This window comes from Theobroma cacao, chromosome 7 (assembly GCF_053813885.1).
Source record: "Theobroma cacao isolate CCN51 chromosome 7, ASM5381388v1, whole genome shotgun sequence".
In the NCBI taxonomy this organism is placed as follows: Eukaryota; Viridiplantae; Streptophyta; class Magnoliopsida; order Malvales; family Malvaceae; genus Theobroma; species Theobroma cacao.
This window is the reverse complement of record NC_142645.1, coordinates 9275154-9296016: the sequence shown is the minus strand read 5'-3', so window position 1 is coordinate 9296016 and position 20863 is coordinate 9275154. Positions and strand designations below refer to the sequence as shown.

The 20863-nt window shown below is 36.1% G+C and overlaps 2 pseudogenes across 1 annotated transcript; one reads left to right on the top strand and one right to left on the bottom strand.

Moving 5' to 3' along the window:
• Window positions 1-2792: 2792 nt before the first annotated feature.
• On the top strand, window positions 2793-9575 carry LOC148761637 (uncharacterized; annotated as a pseudogene).
• A 6911-nt stretch (window positions 9576-16486) lies between these two features.
• On the bottom strand, window positions 16487-19899 carry LOC18594382 (uncharacterized; annotated as a pseudogene). The gene is made up of 4 exons (XR_016027418.1): window positions 19163-19899; window positions 18701-18801; window positions 18563-18595; window positions 16487-17375 (listed from the first exon to the last, which is right to left on the bottom strand). The product of XR_016027418.1 is annotated as an uncharacterized LOC18594382 (transcript).
• Window positions 19900-20863: the final 964 nt, after the last annotated feature.

Below are 20863 nucleotides of genomic sequence, written 5' to 3'. Positions count from 1 at the left end.
TATAGTACTAACTTGAACTTTTTGTCATATGCATATTTGCATCATAATAGGAAAAGTATTTGTCACTTGACAACCATTAACAGAGTAGATCCAATTGCATACATGGAGTCATCATGGCCATCTTCAGGTTACGATGGAATATACGAAGTGACTCAGCACATAGCGAGTGCCCAGCAAAGTGAGGGAGATTGCTTGTTAGAAGATCACATCTCATCACTACCTGATAGAGTCCACCTTGATCTTAAATAAAACGACTTCACCGATTTGCTCGACATATGGGATAAGTGGGGGGCCACCACTCGGGTGAATTTTGATAGAAAATATTGTCACATAGCCCGGCTCCTTAAGGTTCAGATTGATGAACAGTTGTTGAAGGCCGTTGTGCAATTTTGGGATCCGTCGTATAGGTGCTTCGTGTTTAATGAAGTGGATATGACCCCATAATCGAAGAGTACTCGGCTCTCCTACAAATCGATCTTGATAATTCGGACAAGGTATATTGGAGAGGATAAAAGACCGGACATAGGCGAAAGTTAGCCAAGATGATGGGTATTACCCCGGCGGAAGTTGATCAAAATCTAAGGAAAGAAGGGGACAATGAATGTATCCCATGGAGTTTTCTACGTAGCTATATCATGAAGCATTAGGACACCGAGCAAGGACAGCTTGCGATGGCCTTGGGAATATATGGGCTAGTGATCTTTCCCAAAGTCTTGGGACATATAGAGGTCAGAATTATAGATTTCTTCGAGCAAGTCATCAACAAGGTTAATCCTTCACCCTCTATTCTAGCAGAAACTCTCAGATCACTGAATTATTGTCGAAGAAAAGGGGAAAGACGATTTGTGGGATGCGCACAACTTCTTTCCATATGGATAGTAAGTCATTTTGAATGCAAGGTCAAGAAGTTCAAGAAGCCATTTCATCCGGGAACTGCCCATATTAGAGAATTTTGTGAGAGTGAATGGCCAGAAAATAAGACTAAGGAGCAATGGATTTCTAGACTTCGAAAACTCATGAGTGTGGAAGTAACGTGGAGAGCTCCGTGGATGCCGCATCACTCGGTCTTGTACAAATGCGAAAATGAACCTTGGGTGCCGTTAATGGGGCCATGGGGAGCAATCAACTATGCCCCAATCATGGTGAGAAGACAATTTGGGTCAGAGCAGTTTGTGCCGATGACGCACCGACTTAATACTTTGGAGTTTGCTTATGGAGAGCCGGACTTTCTGAAAAGGATTGAGGAGATTGCGCTAGCTTGGAAGAAAACCAGCTGAGTCAACCAAGGGAGATACACTGATGAAGTAACTACCGGATATCAGATATGACACGACCAATGAGTTAAGGATGTGGTATATCCGAAGGAAGATGCACTGCATAGCCCAGTTGATCCGGAACCACGAGATGCTTTACTTGAAAGTGAGTTGGCTCGAAATAAGTCTGAAGCTGAAAATGCCAATTAGAAGCAACGGTATAAAGACCTCAAAAAAGAGTGTGAGAAGATGAAGAAAGAAGTAATTGAACAAAAAAAAAAGGTCCGAAAAATAGATAGTGATTGGGAAGGGAAATTTTTTGCCACAACCAGTGAACTTCAAAGGGAAATACAAGTGAGAGAAAACCAAGGCAATGAGCTTCAAGCATACAATGATGGACTGAAAAATCAAGTGCGATTCCAGCAAGAGTCCATCCAATTACTAAGACAAGAGTATGAAGAGCTTGAAGGGGTCATGAAGACTTATCAACAAGAATGTGAACTCCTCAAGCAAGAGAGCACCCGAATTCGAGAGTGGGGTGAATCTTACAGACAAGCTTATATAGAAAAACACGACCAGATGGATTACTTGGTTTGGCAAATGAGGGAGGCGGCTTACAAGGCGAGAAGCATGGCTTGAAAGACGGACATATTAAGGAGCCAGATCTTTTCAATAGGGAAACAAGAGCAGCGGTTGATTAAGTATTTAGATGAGGTGTATAGCCATTATAATAAAATTGGTGAATATTTCTAGATGACTCCTGAATTGTAATCAAGACAATATCTTATGCAATGGATGACTTTGTTGATTAGGTATCATGTGACGAATATTTTTAGTACATGATCATTCATACATGCATAAATCATCATCTCATGACAATAATATCTTCACCTGTAAATAAAGATAATGGATTCATTTCTTCATTTTATTCATGCATCAAATATACATCTAATTCATGTTTATGATCACAATAAGGTTCCAAAAATAGCTCGACCACCTAAGCTAAGTGACCAACGTATTCATAATATGCGTAGGCGAGCAAGGATCATGGAAGAATAACAAAGAGAGCGAATGGATAGAATGGAAAGAGCTCAGGAAGAAATGAGAGAACAGTTGGCAAAGATGATGGAATTGATGATGAGTTTGAGTAAAGGAAAAAGAGTGATCGAAGAGCCAGCTCCACCAGAAAATCCAACAGCACAAGACACCGAAAACCCAAGGGATGATCCACCTTATCCCCAAGGGTTCACTCCACCCCATGCCCAAACTTTTCAAAGGGTCCATCCTCAAGCGATACCACCTGCTTATTACAATGTACCACCCCCAATATACCATCAATCGACTCATGGACAATTTGGGTCAAATTCTGGAACAAATCCTGCTGAACCAATACACGTTCCGGATTTAGACGATCCAAAAGAGCAAGAAAAATTAAGGAAAAGCTCATCACAGACAGGAGAAAATGAAAAAGATAAGAAAAAGTATGATTTGTTGGAAGAACGTCTTCGTGCTATCGAAGGAGTTGATAGGTTCGGTACCATGGATGCAACCGAGCTATGCTTAGTGCTTGATGTACTGATCCCGGCCAAGTTCAAAGTTCTGGAATTTGAAAAATATGATGGAACAAAGTGTCCTATGGCACATATTACTATGTATTGTCGGAAGATGGCTGCACAATCTCATGATGACAAGCTACTGATCCATTTTTTTCAAGATAGCTTGACTGGGTCAGCTGCTCGGTGGTACGTACAGCTAGATCGAAATCGTATTAAGACTTGGAAAGATCTAGTAAGAACCTTCATAGCCCAATACAAGCATGTGGCTGAATTAGCCCTTGATCGGTTGTCATTGCAGACTATGGAAAATAAGCAAAGCGAGAGCTTCAAGGAATATGCCCAAAGGTGGAGGGATACAGCAGCTCAAGTTCAGCCACCTTTCACTGATAAAGAAATGACTGTGTTGTTCATAAACACACTCCGAGCTCCATTCTATGAGCGCTTGATCGACAATGTCATAAAAAACTTTACGAATTTGGTCTTATCCGGAGAAATAATAAAAAGAGCTATCAAAAGTGGGAAAATTGAAGGGCATGAAGTTGTCAGCTCAAAGAAAGGGAGTACGCCCAAGAAAAAAGAAGGGGATGTACAAGCAGTTGCTCACAACAGCCAACAAGCCCACAACTTTAGCCTATATCACCCGTACCCCCCATACCAACCATTCTATCCAAACATAGGCAATATCGCATAAAATCCATATGTGTACCAACCTGCCCCACAACCAATGTTTCAAACCAATGTTCTCCCACATGCTCCACCATCAAGATCGGTAACTTCAACCAATAATTCTGGTAATGGTCAAAGAGGACCTAAAATTACCCTAAAAAAACTAAAGTTTGATCTTATTCCAGTCCCTTACACTACATTGTTGCCACAACTTATTGAAAATCGACTCCTTACTTGAACCCCTTTAGAACCACTCCGACCACCTTTCTTGAAATGGTATGACCCGAATACGCATTGTGATTACCATTTTGGAATTCAAGGGCACTCCACCGAGAATTATACTGCTTTAAAACATAAAGTCCAAGCACTCATTAAGGCAGGACTTTTAAATTTTACCAAAAAGGACAGTTTAAATGTTAATGGGAATCCCTGTCCTAACCATGGAGGTCCGACAGTGAATGCAATACATGAAGGGATGATTCGAAGGGTCAAAAAGAATGTCGACCAGATTCAAACGCCAATGGAAAGAGTGTTTGAGGCGTTGTCCAAAATAAAAGCCATCACTCCAAAATTGATAGACATAAAAGAAGTAGGGCATGATCTCACCCATTCTTGTAAATTTCATATGGGGGTTGTTGGACATTCCATTCAAAATTGTGACGACTTCCATCGTAAGTTGCAAGAGTTGATGGATTTGTCAAAAATCGAGTTTTATGAAGAAGGCAAAGAGGATCTGGTCGAAACCATAAATGAAGACACCCCAGCTGAAGTGGCATCAAGTTCATTTGGGGCGAACAAACCTAAACCTCTCACCATCTTCTATGAAGAAAACAGGAGCCCGACGAATGACACATCCCCTACTATGATCAGAAGTGGTATCACCATCGAAGTCCCCAGCCCGTTCCCTTACAAGAGCGAAAAGGCTGTCCCTTGAAATTATGAGTGTAATATTTTGGGCACAACTTCATCCCCCTCTCAAACGTCTTTTGAAGATTTAACTGGTGTGAGGGGTATAACGCGAAGTGGGTGATGTTATTCCCCGGAGATAGCAGAAAGAGTTGGAAAAGGGAAACTGGCACAGGGAGATGGAGGCCTGAAGGAAGCAGATACCTTTTCCAAGGATCAAGTTGTCGAATCTGTAGTCATTCCGAACAATGAGGTCAAATGACCTATTACCGAGAAAGAAACGGGTGGATTTCTCAAATTTATCAAACATAGTGAGTACAGTGTGGTAGAACAATTAACTAGAATGCCTGCTCGCATCTCACTTTTGTCCTTGCTTTTGAATTCGGAAGCACACAAGAATGTGCTACTTAAAGTCTTAAACCAAGCTTATGTGGCACAAGATATATCAGTGGAAAAGTTAGACCACATCGTGGGGAACGTTACAGTGGGGAACTTATTACCTTTAATGATGAAGAAATTCCATCGAGTGGTCGGAGAAGTAACAAAGCTCTGTACATTACCATCAAATGCAAGGACCATGCCGTACCTAGGGTTTTGGTCGACAATGGTTCAGCTTTAAATGTCATGCCTCGCTCTACCTTAACTAAGTTGCCAGTAGATGTATCTTATATGAGAATCAGCCACATGGTTGTAAGGGCCTTTGGTGGGACTACAAGAGAGGTGGTAGGGGACATTGAACTACCGATAAAAATTGGCCCTTGCATTTTTGAGGTCCAATTTCAAGTCATGGACATTGCCCCGTTTTACAATTGCTTATTAGGATGTCCATGGATTCATATGGCAGGAGCCATACCATCTTCCCTTCATCAAAAAGTTAAATTCATAGTTGAGGGCCAACTGATAAGTGTATCTGCGGAGGAAGACATACTAGCTATTCAACCATCATCTGCTCCCTATGTAGAGGCGGCAGAAGAAGTCACAGAATGCTCTTTCGGATCTTTTGAATTTGTTAATGCTACTTATGTGGGGGAAAAAAAGTGATACCGACTCCTCGTTTGTCAGTAGCAACTAAAATGGGGGTTAAGCAGACAGTGGGTAAAAGATGACGTGTCGATTTGGGGTTAGGAAAGAATTTACAAGGAATTAGCTGTCCTTTGACTCCAATCAAGAATGAAGAAAGGTTTGGTTTGGGGTATAAGCCTACCCAAGAAGAGAAAAGGAAATTGGCAGCTTAAAAGAAAATTAAAAGGATGGCTCAGCTTGAAGGAAAGGAAGAAGAATTTGGGAAACAGATAATTTCGCACTTATATGAGACTTTTCGCTCTGCAGGTTTCATTCATCCCGAAGCACCAACGAAGGTCAATCAGGTTCTATGGATGTTTGGTGAGCTATCAATCCATATGATCAATGATGAAGAACCTAACGAGAAGATCCCTGTGGTGTGTCCAGTACTGCCAGGAGAGGAGTTAACCAATTGGATAGCCACAGAATTGCCCATCATCTTTAAGTTTTTGGAAATGTAATGAACAATTTTATCTAAATGCCTATGCCCAAGGGTGTTAAGAGTAATTTTTTGTTTAAGTAGGGCTTTCTGTTACCTTCATCATTTAAATAAATGACAATGCATAATGTGTTTCATAATTCATCAACCTTTTTGCATATTTCCTTTCATCTATTCTTTTAGCCAATAAATATTTGCCCATACACGTGTCCAATTTCACCTGTTTGCAGGTCTTTAAATGATGAACACGAAGACAATCTAGACAACGATTTGAATATCGATTTTACGATGATTCCGAATGTTGGTGAATTGAAAAATGAAGAAGAGGTGGATGACTATGGCTTACCTCCTGATTTGTCGAGAATGTTGGAACAGGAGGAAAGGGAGATTTTACCTCATCAGGAACTCACAAAAATGATTAACCTCGAAAATGGGGAAGAAAAGAAAGAGGTTAAGATTGGCACCTCGCTATCATCCAGTGAACGGCAGAAGCTAGAAGAACTGCTCCGTGAATATGTAGATGTGTTTGCTTGGTCATATCAGGACATGCCAGGTCTTAATACTGACATTGTTGTCCACAAGTTACCTTTGAGATTGGATTGCAAGCCTATTAAACAGAAGTTGAGAAGGATGAAGCCAGAAATGTTGCTAAAGATTAAAGAAGAAGTAAAGAAGCAATTTGATGCTGGATTCTTAGAGGTGGCTAAGTATCTTGAATGGGTGGCTAACATAGTTCCAGTTTCTAAGAAAGATGAAAAAGTTCGAATGTGCGTCGATTATAGGAATTTGAATAGAGCAAGTCTGAAGGATAACTTCCCTTTGCCACATATTGATACTCTTGTGGACAACACAACAAAGCATGCTTTGTTCTCATTTATGGATGGTTTTTCTGGTTACAATCAGATCAAGATGGCACCCGAAGGTATGGAAAAAACAACATTCGTAACCATGTGGGGAACGTTTTGTTACAAAGTGATGCCATTTGGATTGAAGAATGCAGGTGCCACCTATCAAAAGGCAATGGTAGGTTTGTTTCATGATATGATGCATAAAGAGATAGAGGTATATGTGGATGACATGATTGCAAAATCTCATACAGAAAAGGATCATATTGTCAATCTCAAGAAGCTGTTCGAGAGATTGTGAAAGTTTTAGCTCAAGTTGAATCTTGCAAAATGTACTTTTGGTGTAACCTCTGGGAAATTGTTGGGATTCATAGCAAGTGAAAAGGGAATTGAAGTAGACCCGAATAAGATACGAGCTATTCAAGAGCTGCCACCTCTCAAAACGCAAAAAGAAGTGAGAGGATTTTTAGGGAAGTTGAACAACATTGCTCGATTTATATCCCAGCTCACCTGCAAATGTGATCCAATCTTCGAGCTGCTTCGAAAACGAGACCCAGGAGAGTGGAATGAAGAATGTTAAATAGCCTTTGATAAAATCAAAGAATATCTCACAAATCCACCGGTGTTGGTGCCACCGACGGCTGAAAAACCTCTTATTTTGTATTTGACTGTGAACAAGAATTCTATGGGATGTGTACTAGGACAACATGATGGAACTGGAAAGAAAGAACGGGCCGTATATTACTTGAGCAAGAAATTCACGGAGTATGAGTCCAAATACTCTACGGTCGAAAAGATGTGTTGTGCGCTAACATGGACCGCCCAGAAGCTCCGATAGTATATGTTGTATCACACAACATGGTTGGTGGCGAAATTAGATCCTATCAAGTACATTTTTGAAAAACCCTTCCTGTCTGGAAGAATAGCTCGATGGCAAGTGCTATTGTCTGAGTATGATATTGTGTATGTGTCTCAAAAATCAATCAAAGGGAGCACCATCGCTGATTTTCTTGTAAATCGAGCTAATGAGGATTATGAATCTGTAAGTTTCGATTTTTCAGATGAAGATTTGATGGTCGTCTTGCACATAGAAAAGGACAGTCCCAATGAACTTAATCCATGGAAGATGTATTTTGATGGAGCATCCAATGCTTTGGGGCACAGAATTGGGGCAGTATTGATTTCTCCAAATGGAAAATATTATCCAGCCACGGCGAGATTGAATTTCAATTGTACTAATAATATAGCGGAGTATGAGGCGTTGGTAATGGGACTACAAGCAGCAATTGAGATGAAGGCCGATGCGATAGATGTTTATGGAGATTCGGCTTTGGTGATATGTCAAATGAGAGGCGAATGGGAAACTAGAGATTTTAAACTAGTTCCATATAAAAAGCTGGTTGCAGAATTAAGCAAACAGTTCAAGGAAATCAGCTTCAACCATTTGCCTCGAGAAGAAAATCAGATTGCTGATGCTTTGGCCACTATCGCAGCAATGTTCAAAATAAAAGAAGCGGCTGATGTACGCCCTTTTGAGTTAGAAGTCCGTGAAGTCTCCACACACTGCTTGAATGTTGAGGAAGAGGTTGATGGTAAGCCGTGGTATCATGATATCATGTAATACATCAAGCACCAGGCATATCCTGAGAATGTCACGGACAATGACAAGCGAACTCTTAAAAGATTAGCAATGGGTTTCTTCCTTAGCGGAGAAGTGCTCTACAAAAGGAGTCGAGATCAAGTACTTTTGAGATGTGTGGATGTTACGGAAGCCAACAAAATAATGAAAGAAGTCCACGAAGGAACTTGTGGAGCTCATGTTAATGGACGTATGTTGGCTAGACAAATTATGAGAGCTGGTTATTATTGATCGACATTGGAATCAGATTGCATAAACTTTGCTCGAAAATGTCACAAGTGTCAAGTTTATGCAGATAGAATCCATGCTCCACCAGCCCCATTGCTTGTTTTCACAACGCCTTGGCCGTTTTCAATATGGGGAATGGATGTGAATGGGCTTATTTTTCCAAAAGCCTCTAATGGACATCGATTCATATTGGTGGCCATTGATTATTTTACGAAATGGGTAGAAGCAGCTTCCTATGCCAATATGACACAAAAGGTGGTGTGCAAGTTCATCCAAAGGGAGATCATATGTCGGTATAGGCTGTCGGAAAGGATCATTACTGATAATGCAAGCAATTTGAATGGTGCGATGGTGAAGGAGGTTTACGCTAAATTCAAGATCAAGCATCATAACTCAACAACTTACTGTCCGAAGATGAACGAAGCGGTAGAGGCAGCCAACAAAAATATCAAAAAGATTGTCGAAAAGATGACTGAAGTTGATAAAGACTGGCATGAGAAACTTCCTTTTGCCTTGCATGCATATCGAACTTCTGTGCTTACCTCCACCGGGGCAACTCCGTACTCATTAGTATATGGTACAGAAGTAGTTCTACCTGTTGAAGTAGAAATCCCATCATTGAGGGTGTTGATGGAAACAAAATTGAAAGATATTGAGTGGGTTCGCTCTCGCTACGAACAATTGAATCTGATTGAGGAGAAAAGGCTTGCGGCTCTTTGTCATGGCTAGATGTACCAACGAAGGATGATGAGAGCATACGAGAAAAAAGTTCATCCCAGGCAGTTTCGAGAAGGAGAGTTGGTTCTCAAGAGAATACTCCTTAATCAAACTGATTTTCGGGGAAAGTGGATGCCGAATTGGGAAGGGCCATATGTGGTAAAGAAGACTTTTCCAGGAGGAGCTTTGCTTTTGGTTGACATGGATGGGGAGGATTTGCCTAATTCGATAAATGCAGATGCGTTGAAGAAGTATTATGTTTAAAGAAAAAAACGAAAAGGGTTCGTGCTGAAAACCCGAAAAGGGTAGCTTATACCTAAAAGAGGAGGCTCATGCTAAAAACCCGAAAAGGGCTGCTTGAGGATCGAAAAGCAAGAAGTTAGAATGAAATTTAAAGATGACAGCTTAAATGGAACACAAGATTGAGATAGAAATACACTATGAATGGAGCTCTACAATTTCGCAAAACAGGGAAAGTTAGGGAGTCTGCAACCTGCAGATTTGCTCAAAGCATCAATCAAGGACAATTCTTGAAGTCGAATATCAGATTGTTTTCTCTAAATGGTCTGAGTGTTCATTACTTAAAGATCTAATGTTTGCTTTGTAAATTCTTTTTGCTTTGAATTATCTGACTTCTCATATATGAAATTCTTCATCGCCTCTTTATTTTAACCCTTTCGTTATTTACCATCCCATGATTCACATAGTGATTGTCATAGAAATGAATGATGACTGGTAAAAGAAATAAACTAATTAAGCAAGAAATTATACTCATTGTTCAACAAAAGACTTAATGATGAGGAAAAGGAATGGCAGAGCCTTAAACTTGGGGCAAAGTCAAATGTCAAAAGAAAAGGTGCTTAGGGAAAATCTGGAGTTACCTAAAGCCTCCAGAAGGAAAGTAAACAGACAAAGGCCATTGAAAGCTGTAGTGAAAAATTGGATGAAGCAAGAGAAAGGTCTTGGAACCTTAATGAATCATAAACATGAAAAGCATTCTATCATGTCAATCATGCATACATGAATAGCCATGCACATGATCATTTTAAAAACAAGAATCAAAATTAATTCATGTCCCAAGCTTCAAAAGTAGGAATCCACCTGACCTAAAATGTTGAGGTTGTAGAACTTTGATAAAAAGATTTGAGTTTTTCATTGTGAAGTTAATCCAATTAAGTTGGCATTTATGAATTAAATCGAACCTGTTTTGAGATAGGTCTAGCCTAGATTAAGTCTAGAAATTTCAATTTTGTTTAAATCGAACCTGTTGTAAGATAGGTCGAGCTTAAATTAAGTTTAGGAATTTCAATTTTGTTTAAATCGAACCTGTTGTGAGATAGGTCGAGCCTAGATTAAGTCTAGAAATTTTAATTTTTAAATCGAACGTGTTGTGAGATAGGTCGAGCCTAGATTAAGTTTAGGAATTTCAATTTTAAATTGAAACCTGTTGTGAGATAGGTCGAGCCTAAATCAAATTTAGGAATTTCAATTTTGTTTAAATCGAACCTATTGTGAGATAGGTCAAGCCTAGATTAAGTCTAGGAATTTTAATCGAATTTGTTCTAATATGGGTTAAGTCTAGAAATTTCAATTTTGTTTAAATCGAACTTATTTTGAGATAAGTCGAGTTTAGATCGAATTGATTAAATCAACTTGCCCCAAGATAAGTCAAATGTGGTGTCTACATCTTTGCACTATCCTTGATTCTCAAGAATGTACAAAGAAGGGCAACTGTAGACACCTCTAAAATAAAAAATGATAATAAAATATAAAATATAAAATAAAATAAATAAATAAAATGAAAATGAAATGATGAATGAACAGGAAGGGACTGAGCGTGTGCTCAGCCCTTTCCCCAGTCCATCATTACAGGGTATGGAAGCCCCTGAAAGGTAGCCGGATTTGGGGGGGGAGTGGTCACCTCCGGCTACCAACCCTCATGCTTGCCAGAGCCTCGTGAAATCATGCTCAGAAGAGCATGATTTCACCTCTGGATTGTCCAAAATTTTGGACAATCCAGTTTCTTAAAAGGAGGGGTTTCAAGTCGTTCGGGAGGGGGGGTTTTTGAAAGCTAGAAAGAGAAGCCAAAATCAGAGAGCAAGAACCAGAAACCAAAAAGCCATAAAAAAATGATTCAAAAAATAGAGAACCAATCTGCAAACAAAAAAAAAAAAGTTTTCAAACCAAAAAGCAACCCAAAAACATAGAGAATCAAAAATCCTAAGTGTTCTAGCAGCTAGCTATCCTAACCACAATAAAATTAACCAAAAATAAAAAAGGAGAGAGGTTTGGGTTAAAGGCCCCGATTTGACCAAACCCAGATCTGGTGGTTAGATTTGAGCGACGCCAAAGGGAAAGAGAGGAAAGGTCCGATTTTGGTTGGCCAGAGGCACAAAAGGGAGAGATCCGGGCTAGATCTACCGATCGAAAAGAGAGAAGGCTTCAAGAGAGAGAGATGGCTGGAGTTTCGTTGGTCGGTGGTAAGGGAAGTGGTGGAAGTGGCGGCAGAGGAGAGAGACAAGGAGGGGTGTTTGGTTTTCTTAGGAAGAAGGCAGAGAAAGTGGTTTTAGAGAGAGAAAGTGAAGAGGGAAGGAGAGAAAAGGAGTTTAAATATCTAGGTTTTGGGGCATCAAAACGGTGCCGTTTCATAGATAAAAATTTTGAAGGAGGAAGCGTTAAAACGACGTCGTTTAGAGGGGTTCTTGAAGCACAAAGCTGTGCGTTTTGAAAGAAGCTCGTTGGGAGCTTTGGTGGGCTGCTGTGGCCCTTCACAGCCCAAGCATTCTTGGGCTAGTCCAAGCCCAAATCAGGTAAAGCCTTATCCTTGTTGTTGGGTCTGATTGTGTTTATTGGGGCCTGTCCATTTGTAATCCAAGAAGGTTTAGTGTTTAAAATTTAGTTTAGGATAAAATAAAATATAATATGAAAGTTATGTGATGTTTTAAAGTAGAAAAATAACAACAAAAAAAATATAAAGTGGTAAATTAAAATATGGGTAAATATTTAATAAAAAATAGATATAAACAAATATTTGAACAAAAAATAAGAATAATAATAAAAAGAGACGATAATGGTTGTAATAGTAAATATATATATATAATTAGGATCAATATTAATATTTAGGAAAGTTCCTAGGGTTGGTCTAAAAAATCAATAAATAAATAGAAATAAAAATAAAAAAACATGATGTAAATACAAGTATTATAAAAAATAAAATGGTTATTTGAGTGATTTCACCTAAAAAGGGCAAAGAGTTGCCTCTTTCGGGTGGGTTACTTAGGTGCAAAGTTCGAGACAGATTTTCACCGAAGCGTCGGGATAAATCCAAACTCTAAACTCCAATACCCATTAAGTCAAATAATCGTTGTTAAAAAAATAATATATATTAAAAAATAATAAATTTACATAATATTGTATTTTGAACTTATATTAGTTAATTAGTTTAAATAAATATTACTAAATAAAGTTAATTTAATCGTTAAAAAAATAAATTAATTAACTATTTATTTGATAAGTTATATAATCAAGGAAAAATATTAATAAAAAAACGTTAATTAAAGGATATGGATTTAAGTAGAAAACAAAAAAAATGTAAAAAAATAAATAAATAATCCATGAAGAAAAATAATAAATAATAATAAACATATAAACAAAATGATAAATTATTAAATACATAGTTGGGTGAATTATGAACCACCTAAGTCAATAAACGCGTGCATGTAGACATCAGCATTTTATTCTGTCATAGCACGCCACATTTATTTTGCAAATGGTGCGGGAATTTCGATGATGGGATTTTCCCGAGGAGTTTGTAGAGACGAGTTCTTCTGGGGATATCTCCAGGTGAGGAAAATTTCGAGACTTCACCAAAGCGTTGGGATGGTCTTCGAATGATTTTCCAATAAAAGATTACCAACTCCATTTCTTAAAATAAAAAAGTCATGACATCATTTTACGCTTTCATCATGTGCATACGTAAAACCAAATAAAAAAACTAAGTCAGTCAATTTAATAAAAATTTAATTAATAAGTAGAGATTAAATTAAAAGTAGGCTATAATAGGATAACTTAAGATTAAATGGTACTGTTCGTGGAACGGGCGCCACGGAGATGCTAACCCTTCTCCGTGCATAACCGCACTCCCGAACCCCGTCTCTAAAAAAAAAAAAAACGTGGATCAGTTTTGGTTCTTTCGACGGACCTAAAATTAATTTAGGACTTCGTCGATTAGAATCGGATTAATAGGTGACCAATCACACCTACATATAAAAAATTGGTGGCGACTCCTAAACAAACAATTTTAATTTTCGCTTGCGTCTGGCGGTCGGGTTCCTAGACCCGCACGTTACAACAACTTCGATATTTATATAAAAATTCTTTAGAGATTCAAAATGCCTGAAGTATACACTCCTTGAAACTTATTGTAAACAAAGTTGCAAAAATCTTTGTACGGTTTAAAGTAATTCGATCGCATATGGTATCAACGCTTAAACGAGTACCTAATTAAGGAAGGGTACAAAAATGGTCCTATCTGCCTATGCATGTTTATTAAGAAATCGAAAATTGGATTTGTTATAATAGCAGTTTATGTCGACGATATGAATTTGATTAGAACTTTAGAAGAGTTATATAAAACTGTTGAATATTTGAAAAGAGAGTTTGAAGTTAAAACTTTGCGTAAAACCCAACTTTGTCTTAGTCTAGAACTTGAGCACAAAGCAAATGGAATACTTGTCCATCAGTCAGCATATATTGAGAGATTGCTGAAATGTTTCAACATAGACAAGGTTCATCCATCAAGACCCCTATGGTTGTAAGGTCTCTTAATCCCCAAAAGGACTCGTTTCATCCTAAAAGAACCTGATGAGGAGATACTAGGTTCTGAAGTACCATGTCTCAATGTAATTGGGGCTTTGGTGCACTTGGCACAATGTACGAGATCGAATATCGCTTTTGTAGAAAATTTGTTGGCATGTTTTTGTTTTGAGCCAACCCGAAGACACTGAAATGGAAAAAAACATATCTTCCGTTATCTCCGAGGAACCATAGATTTGAGATTATATTATTCCAAGGATTCCACTAACTCTGGTTTAGTTGGACTCGCTGATGCGGGATATAAATATGATCCGCACAAGCCTTGCTCTCAAACCGGTTATTTATTTTGCTATAACGGCACCACCATTTTTTGGCACTCTACTAAACAAATGCTAGTAGCTACATCCTCCAACCACTTTGAGATTATTGCCTTATATGAAGCTAGAAAAAAGTGTGTTTAGTTGAGATTTGTTATAACGCATATTCATAATTCTTGTTATTTAACACCATTTACGAATTCTCCCACTATAATTTATAAAGATAATGTTGTTTGTGTTGCACAAGTTAAGGGAGGATATATTAAAGGTGATAGGACCAAGTATATCTTGTTGAAATTTTTCTACACTCACGACCTCTAGGAAAGTCAACAAGTTGACATTAAACAGATTCACTCCACCAATAATCTTACAAATCTTTTTACCAAATCATTGCCAACGTCAACATTTGAGAAATTAGTATATGATATTGGAATGCAAAAAGTTAACAAAATGCAAGATTAATTTACCACTAGAGTGGCAATATGGCTTAATTGAGGGGGAGCATTGTATTTTTGTCCCGTTGTATTTTTTTAACTTAAGGTTTTGAATGAGGCAGTATAATGGACATTAAAGGGATAGACCCTAAAAGTGGCAATATGGCTCAATTGAAGAGGAGCAATTATGGACCATGCACTGTACTCTTTTTTCCTTCTGACTGATTTTTGTCCAACTAGGTTTTTCCGACTTAAGGTTTTTAATGAGGTAGTACAATGGACATTTAAGGGGAAGTGTTATGAATATATGTGAATATCTATTGTATTTCATAATATTCAATGTATCTCTCCATATCCAATGTACATATTTATGTTGGTACATCTTTATCTCTTAGTTTCATTTAATCTATGTACATTTCTATCTACTAAGTTCGTCCTTTCGATTTATGTAAATTCATTTCCTCTCCATCAATGTGTGCCTATAAATAAATGCATTGTAATTGATGGTTAATAGACGCACTAAAACAAGAAATGAAATAGAAGATTTTCTTGCATTCTTACTACTTCTCTCTAATATTCTCTTTTAAAGTTATATTTTACAACATATTACTTGTTTTAAGTTTTTTTTTAGCATATTAAGAGAGAAGGTTATGCCTCAAGCTTAAGGCTTCTATCTTTTGTTTTTTTTTTGAAACGCAAAGCATATTGAGTTAATACGAAAGGAGCACAAAAAAGCTATGAAAAGTCTCCACTAAAGAAGGATGGAGATAAGCAGTAGCAAATACAAACCTCTCAAAAAAAATAAAAAAAGACCAGGATCCAATCAAAACACAAAAACCCCTCACAAGATTTGAACAATAAACAAACCAAGATCACCACGACACAGGAAATCAACAACTCAAAAATCAACATCACAAGCCAAACCGAGAAACACATGACGATCAAAGCAACAGAGGAGAGACAAAATCATTGAAAGGAAAAGCCTTAGAAGAAAGTCAATCAAGGGAGCATCATGGCTTCAACAAAAGCACATCAACCATTCCAACCCGGGAATAAATCACAACTCAACCCCTCAAAAAACCTTGAAAACGCATCAGGAGACACAGACAAAGATCAGAAATCACAACCACTGATTCAAAAAGCCAAACCAAAACACAAATCAGAAAAAAAAAAAAAGAAAAACAAAACCAGACCGCAACAACCACGAGAAAAATATGACTTGAATTCTTTTCAACCACCAGAAAAAGAGAACACAGGCCAGCATCAATCAACTCAAGATTCTATATATTTCAGATTCTATATATAAGAATTAAGATGATAAGGAAGACTACAAATATTATAAAAGTACTGTAATAAAGTAGTGAAACATTGCTTAGCATACAATATATATTAGATATTTCTTAATATTTTTGTAATAAATGATGTGATTTATCGTGTTTATTGAATTCTTACTATCTTTAGTTGACATTTCCTGAGAAAGAAGGCTTGGGAGGCATTTCAAGGAGCTCAACTTCACTTTCAAGCATCTCGAAGGCTTTGCTCATTGAAGGACGATCTGTGGGCCTCATCTGTATGCACCAAAAGGCTACTATTACCATTCTCCTCATAATTTTGTTTTCATTTTCCGTCACATCTCCAAGCTCAATGATATCTCCTTCTTCAAATCGATCATAAATCCATGATGGAAAATAAATTCGACTTGAATATTCGGCAGAGGCATTCAAATTTTTTCTCCTTCCAACAATTTCCATTTACATCATTCCAAAACTATAAACATCAGCTTTATATGAGATGCCTCCGATATTTTTATAAAACAATTCAGGAGTCATATATCCTAGGGTACCTCGTGCTGCTATGAGAGAAATAATATCATCATCCACTGAATACAACTTTACGAAGCCAAAATCTGAAACTTTTGGAGTAAAGTTCTCATCTAAAAGAATGTTATGTGGCTTGATATCAAAATGTAAAATTTGCATTTCACAACCTCTATGTATATATTCAATACCTCAAGCCAGTCAATGCAATCTCAAACATTTTTTGCCAACTCAAAGTGTTATTTTAGTTTGAAAATATAATTTTATCTTAGGACCCGTTCTTCATGAAATCATATACAAGAGCTTGTTTTGATCCCTTCACACAAAATCCAATAAGTTTTACCACATTAACATGATGAATCCTTCCAATAGTTGCAACTTCATTGATGAAATCTTGGCCATTAGCTTTTGATTTGTTTAACAATTTTATCGCAACAAGTTGACCACTTCGAAGTTTTACTTTAAACACATAGCCATATCCTTCTTCACCTAATTTATTCTTGAAGCCATCCGTCATTCTTTTTATTTCAGAATAAGAATATCTTATAGGCATTAGATTGTTTTGATTCTAAAGAAAATTCTCAATCTCGTCATCCATCGACAAATGCCTCTTTCTTAATTTGCGTATAACCAATGCAATCAAGCATGATATTCCCAAAAAAGTTCTTAGTAATAGAATTCCTGTTTCACCAAAAAAAAAATAACAATATATAAATTAATTAGTTGGACAACATGATTATATATTATGCACATATCATTTAGTAATTCAACATGGGTATGTGCTGCCATATTTTCCCAAACAAAATTCATAACATAATTTGGGATACAATTAAAATTTACCAGCACTTTATTTAAGGTGATGAATCAAATTTATTATTTATTCTTAAACCAGTGTAATTTTTATCATTATACATTTTAGTTTACTTCAAAACTGGTCAAAAGTTAATGTTAGTTTTAACTTTTGATTATTTTTTAACTAATTTAAAAATATACTGGCAAAATTACACCTGCTCAAAGATGGTAATGCGTTTGATCCATTATCCAAAATAGAATGGTAAATTTAGACCTTATCCCATATAATTTTTATTTTGACCAAAAATAACATCACAACATCATAAAAATACCTAGTTAAAAAAAAACCTAATTAATGTAGTTCAAAACTATTTATGAATCATTTATGGTGGATTTTCTTGTATGCAGTCTCTTGGATAGATACATATACAAGAGGATCAAGTTACAGTACTGTAAAATTAATTAATTTTTACAACATTGTATAATTTCATATATGATTAATATTTTAACAAACCAACTATTGAATTTAAAATTTTAATCATACTCACAATACATGTAAAGTTTCAAGTCAATGCGTTAGTCACATCCTATTGGTCGAGAATATTGATCTTTCTCAATATATAATATTTAAAAGTTAAAATTATATTGCTATCAAAGTTAGGCATGTTCAGTTGACGTACAATTAGGCATGGTATGATCTAAGTGAGCATGAAATACAATGGTTAAATTAACAAAAAATAAATCGTACAAAAAAATATAAAAGGCATGTAAAACTTAATTGGATTTACATAGGTTTAAGTGAATACATCCTCATATGTATAATTAATTATTTATAATTTGGATTAATTTTTATAGTATAAAAAATTTCTAACGCTAAACTAGGTCTCAATGATTTCTCTCCTCTAATTATATTCTACTTTTTTTTTTGGAGAAAGGATAGTCTTCTGTTCGATATGCTTGATATTTATTACAATGATAAAAAATTATAGATGTAAATCTGGATCTTAGATTCCTACTATCATTATAATAATAATTATAGAATTTAAGAATAAAAAAATAAGTGTAGAATTTAGTACCTGCTATTGCAAGACAAAGAATCTGGATTCCTCCTAAGATATTACCAATTCGAAAATTAAGTGTTAGTAGATACTAGGAATGTAAAGGCAAATCAAATAATAATCAAATTAGTAATGAACTCAGAAAAGAAAGAATACCGTTAACTGGTTCACCGAAAATATCTGGTAGCAGAAAAGCCAGGTTGCTTTGAATATATATCGCCAGCGGAAGCAACAATAGTTGGAGCAAGGATAGCAATCTATAATTAATATTCAAGAAAGCACATCAAAAACGTTAATCCTTAATAAGGCAAATGAAATGCACACTTTTACTGTTGAAAATGTTTTAAATCCTTCCATTTTAATGTAACATAAAACATATTTATAGTATAAGTAAATAACTAAAGGGTAAGATACAAATTTATATACATAGTGAAAAAAGTAATTTAAAAATATTGTCAACTTTGCTTTTCAAAAAAAATATAGTCAACTTTTTAAAAACAATTAAAAACTAAAAATTTTCATATTTGTTTTTTTATCATACTTGTGCTAAAAAAAATTAATATTTTTTAAAAACTAAATAACACCAAATATTTCGCAATACTTAAAAAAAATCCTCACACGTTAACAATCGAGTCACACCGCGGCCAAACATCATCATAATCGTAGGAGGACCATTAGAGTTGGAATCTCATCAACAGCTTTGTGTAAATATCAGAAGTAGAGAGGCCAGTGATGTTGGCAAGCATGATTGGAACCTGGGCTTCGACTGTGCATGACTCATGGAAATCAGACTTTGCTGTATTTTTATCCAAAATGTAAAAGTAAGAAGGTCGAGAGGAAGGGGTATTGGTACAACGAAAAGCATCGATATAAACCCAAGAGTAGTTGATTTGTATCGTGCAATTTACGAGATACATGATGCTATATTCAGTGGTGGTTCGATAGAGATATAGTTTTTACACGAAAGGGGTGTAACAAGGATAGGAACTATGAGGAATGGAGCAGTTACCGTTGCGAAGACTTACATCTAAAAGTTGAATGGTTTCGTCACTATAAGAGATGTGTTGGACATAGAAATTCCCATATTTCATGGCGAAAATGGTGCGGTTATTCTCGCATGCTAGTCCATAACGATTGTAACCACAACTACGAGGCTGACTTTTTAATCGAAAAGGGCAAGTGATGTTAATGTTTCCACAGAAACAAGAGCCACAGTGCTTGTGTTTGCCTCTAGCGATGCATGCATCAGGGAATGGAGATAAAGCAGGGGCCGTAAGGCCGAATAATGGAAGTTTTACTCTTAGCATCCTAAAATTTCAGCGGGAGAGAAGGAGATTAAGGGCTTAGGTAGTGAAGAAGCACTATGATGATGTTCTTTCTGATTTATTGTTAAAACCAAGTCTTCTTTTGAAAAGTCAGTCAACACATTGAATCCCAAACCGCAGGACACGTTTAACACAAAGTCTATCATAGTGCTCAATGACTCATGGGTGATTTTCCACGCAATCAAACAAGAAAGAAGAAAATCTGTCCGACCAATTGGTAGCGAAACTAACAGAAAAGATCTCTTTCTAATTCATCCAAGTATATCTGCACAGTAGGGAGATTAATATAACTCCTAATAAATAAATATATATTTAAACTCTTAAATAATGTTATAAAATTTGGAATTTCAAAATTTCATTGCAAATATATAAAATATAATTTTAAAAAATAGATCAATTTCCATATCTTATATTTATTGTTTGTAAGTATAAAAAGTCTTTTTTTTTTGGAATGTTATGTATAAAACAGTATAACGAGAAAGATTAAAAAAGAGTTAGGATAGTGTTATCTTTATTGCTTTGCTAATTATTTCTGTGGCTGCAATTGAAATCAAATCTTCCTTTGAACAAGTGGAAAAAACACGCTATAATAAATTTGCATTTATTTATTTTTTCGTTAACTTGTGTTCTTAGAAATCCATCTGCATAGAACTTTTACAGATTTCACAGTTATATACAATATTTTGAACAAAAATATTACACACATATATTAGCAAAGATCGCATATTTTCAACTGCAGTTAAATATGAAAAATTTGCACACAAAAGCCTAAATCACTATAAATCAATAGTTTATCTATGTAAAACTAATTAGTTTTACACTTTTATATAACTTCCTAAAAAGTTAATTTTTTTTGTTAGATTTAACTACTTGGACTTATCATCTATGTAAAGTTTCAAAGTCAATTCATATCTTTATTATATTGATAAAGAATAATGTTTATTTTTTCAATATATCTAACAATTGGAATTTTATTTTTATCAAATAAATAGTT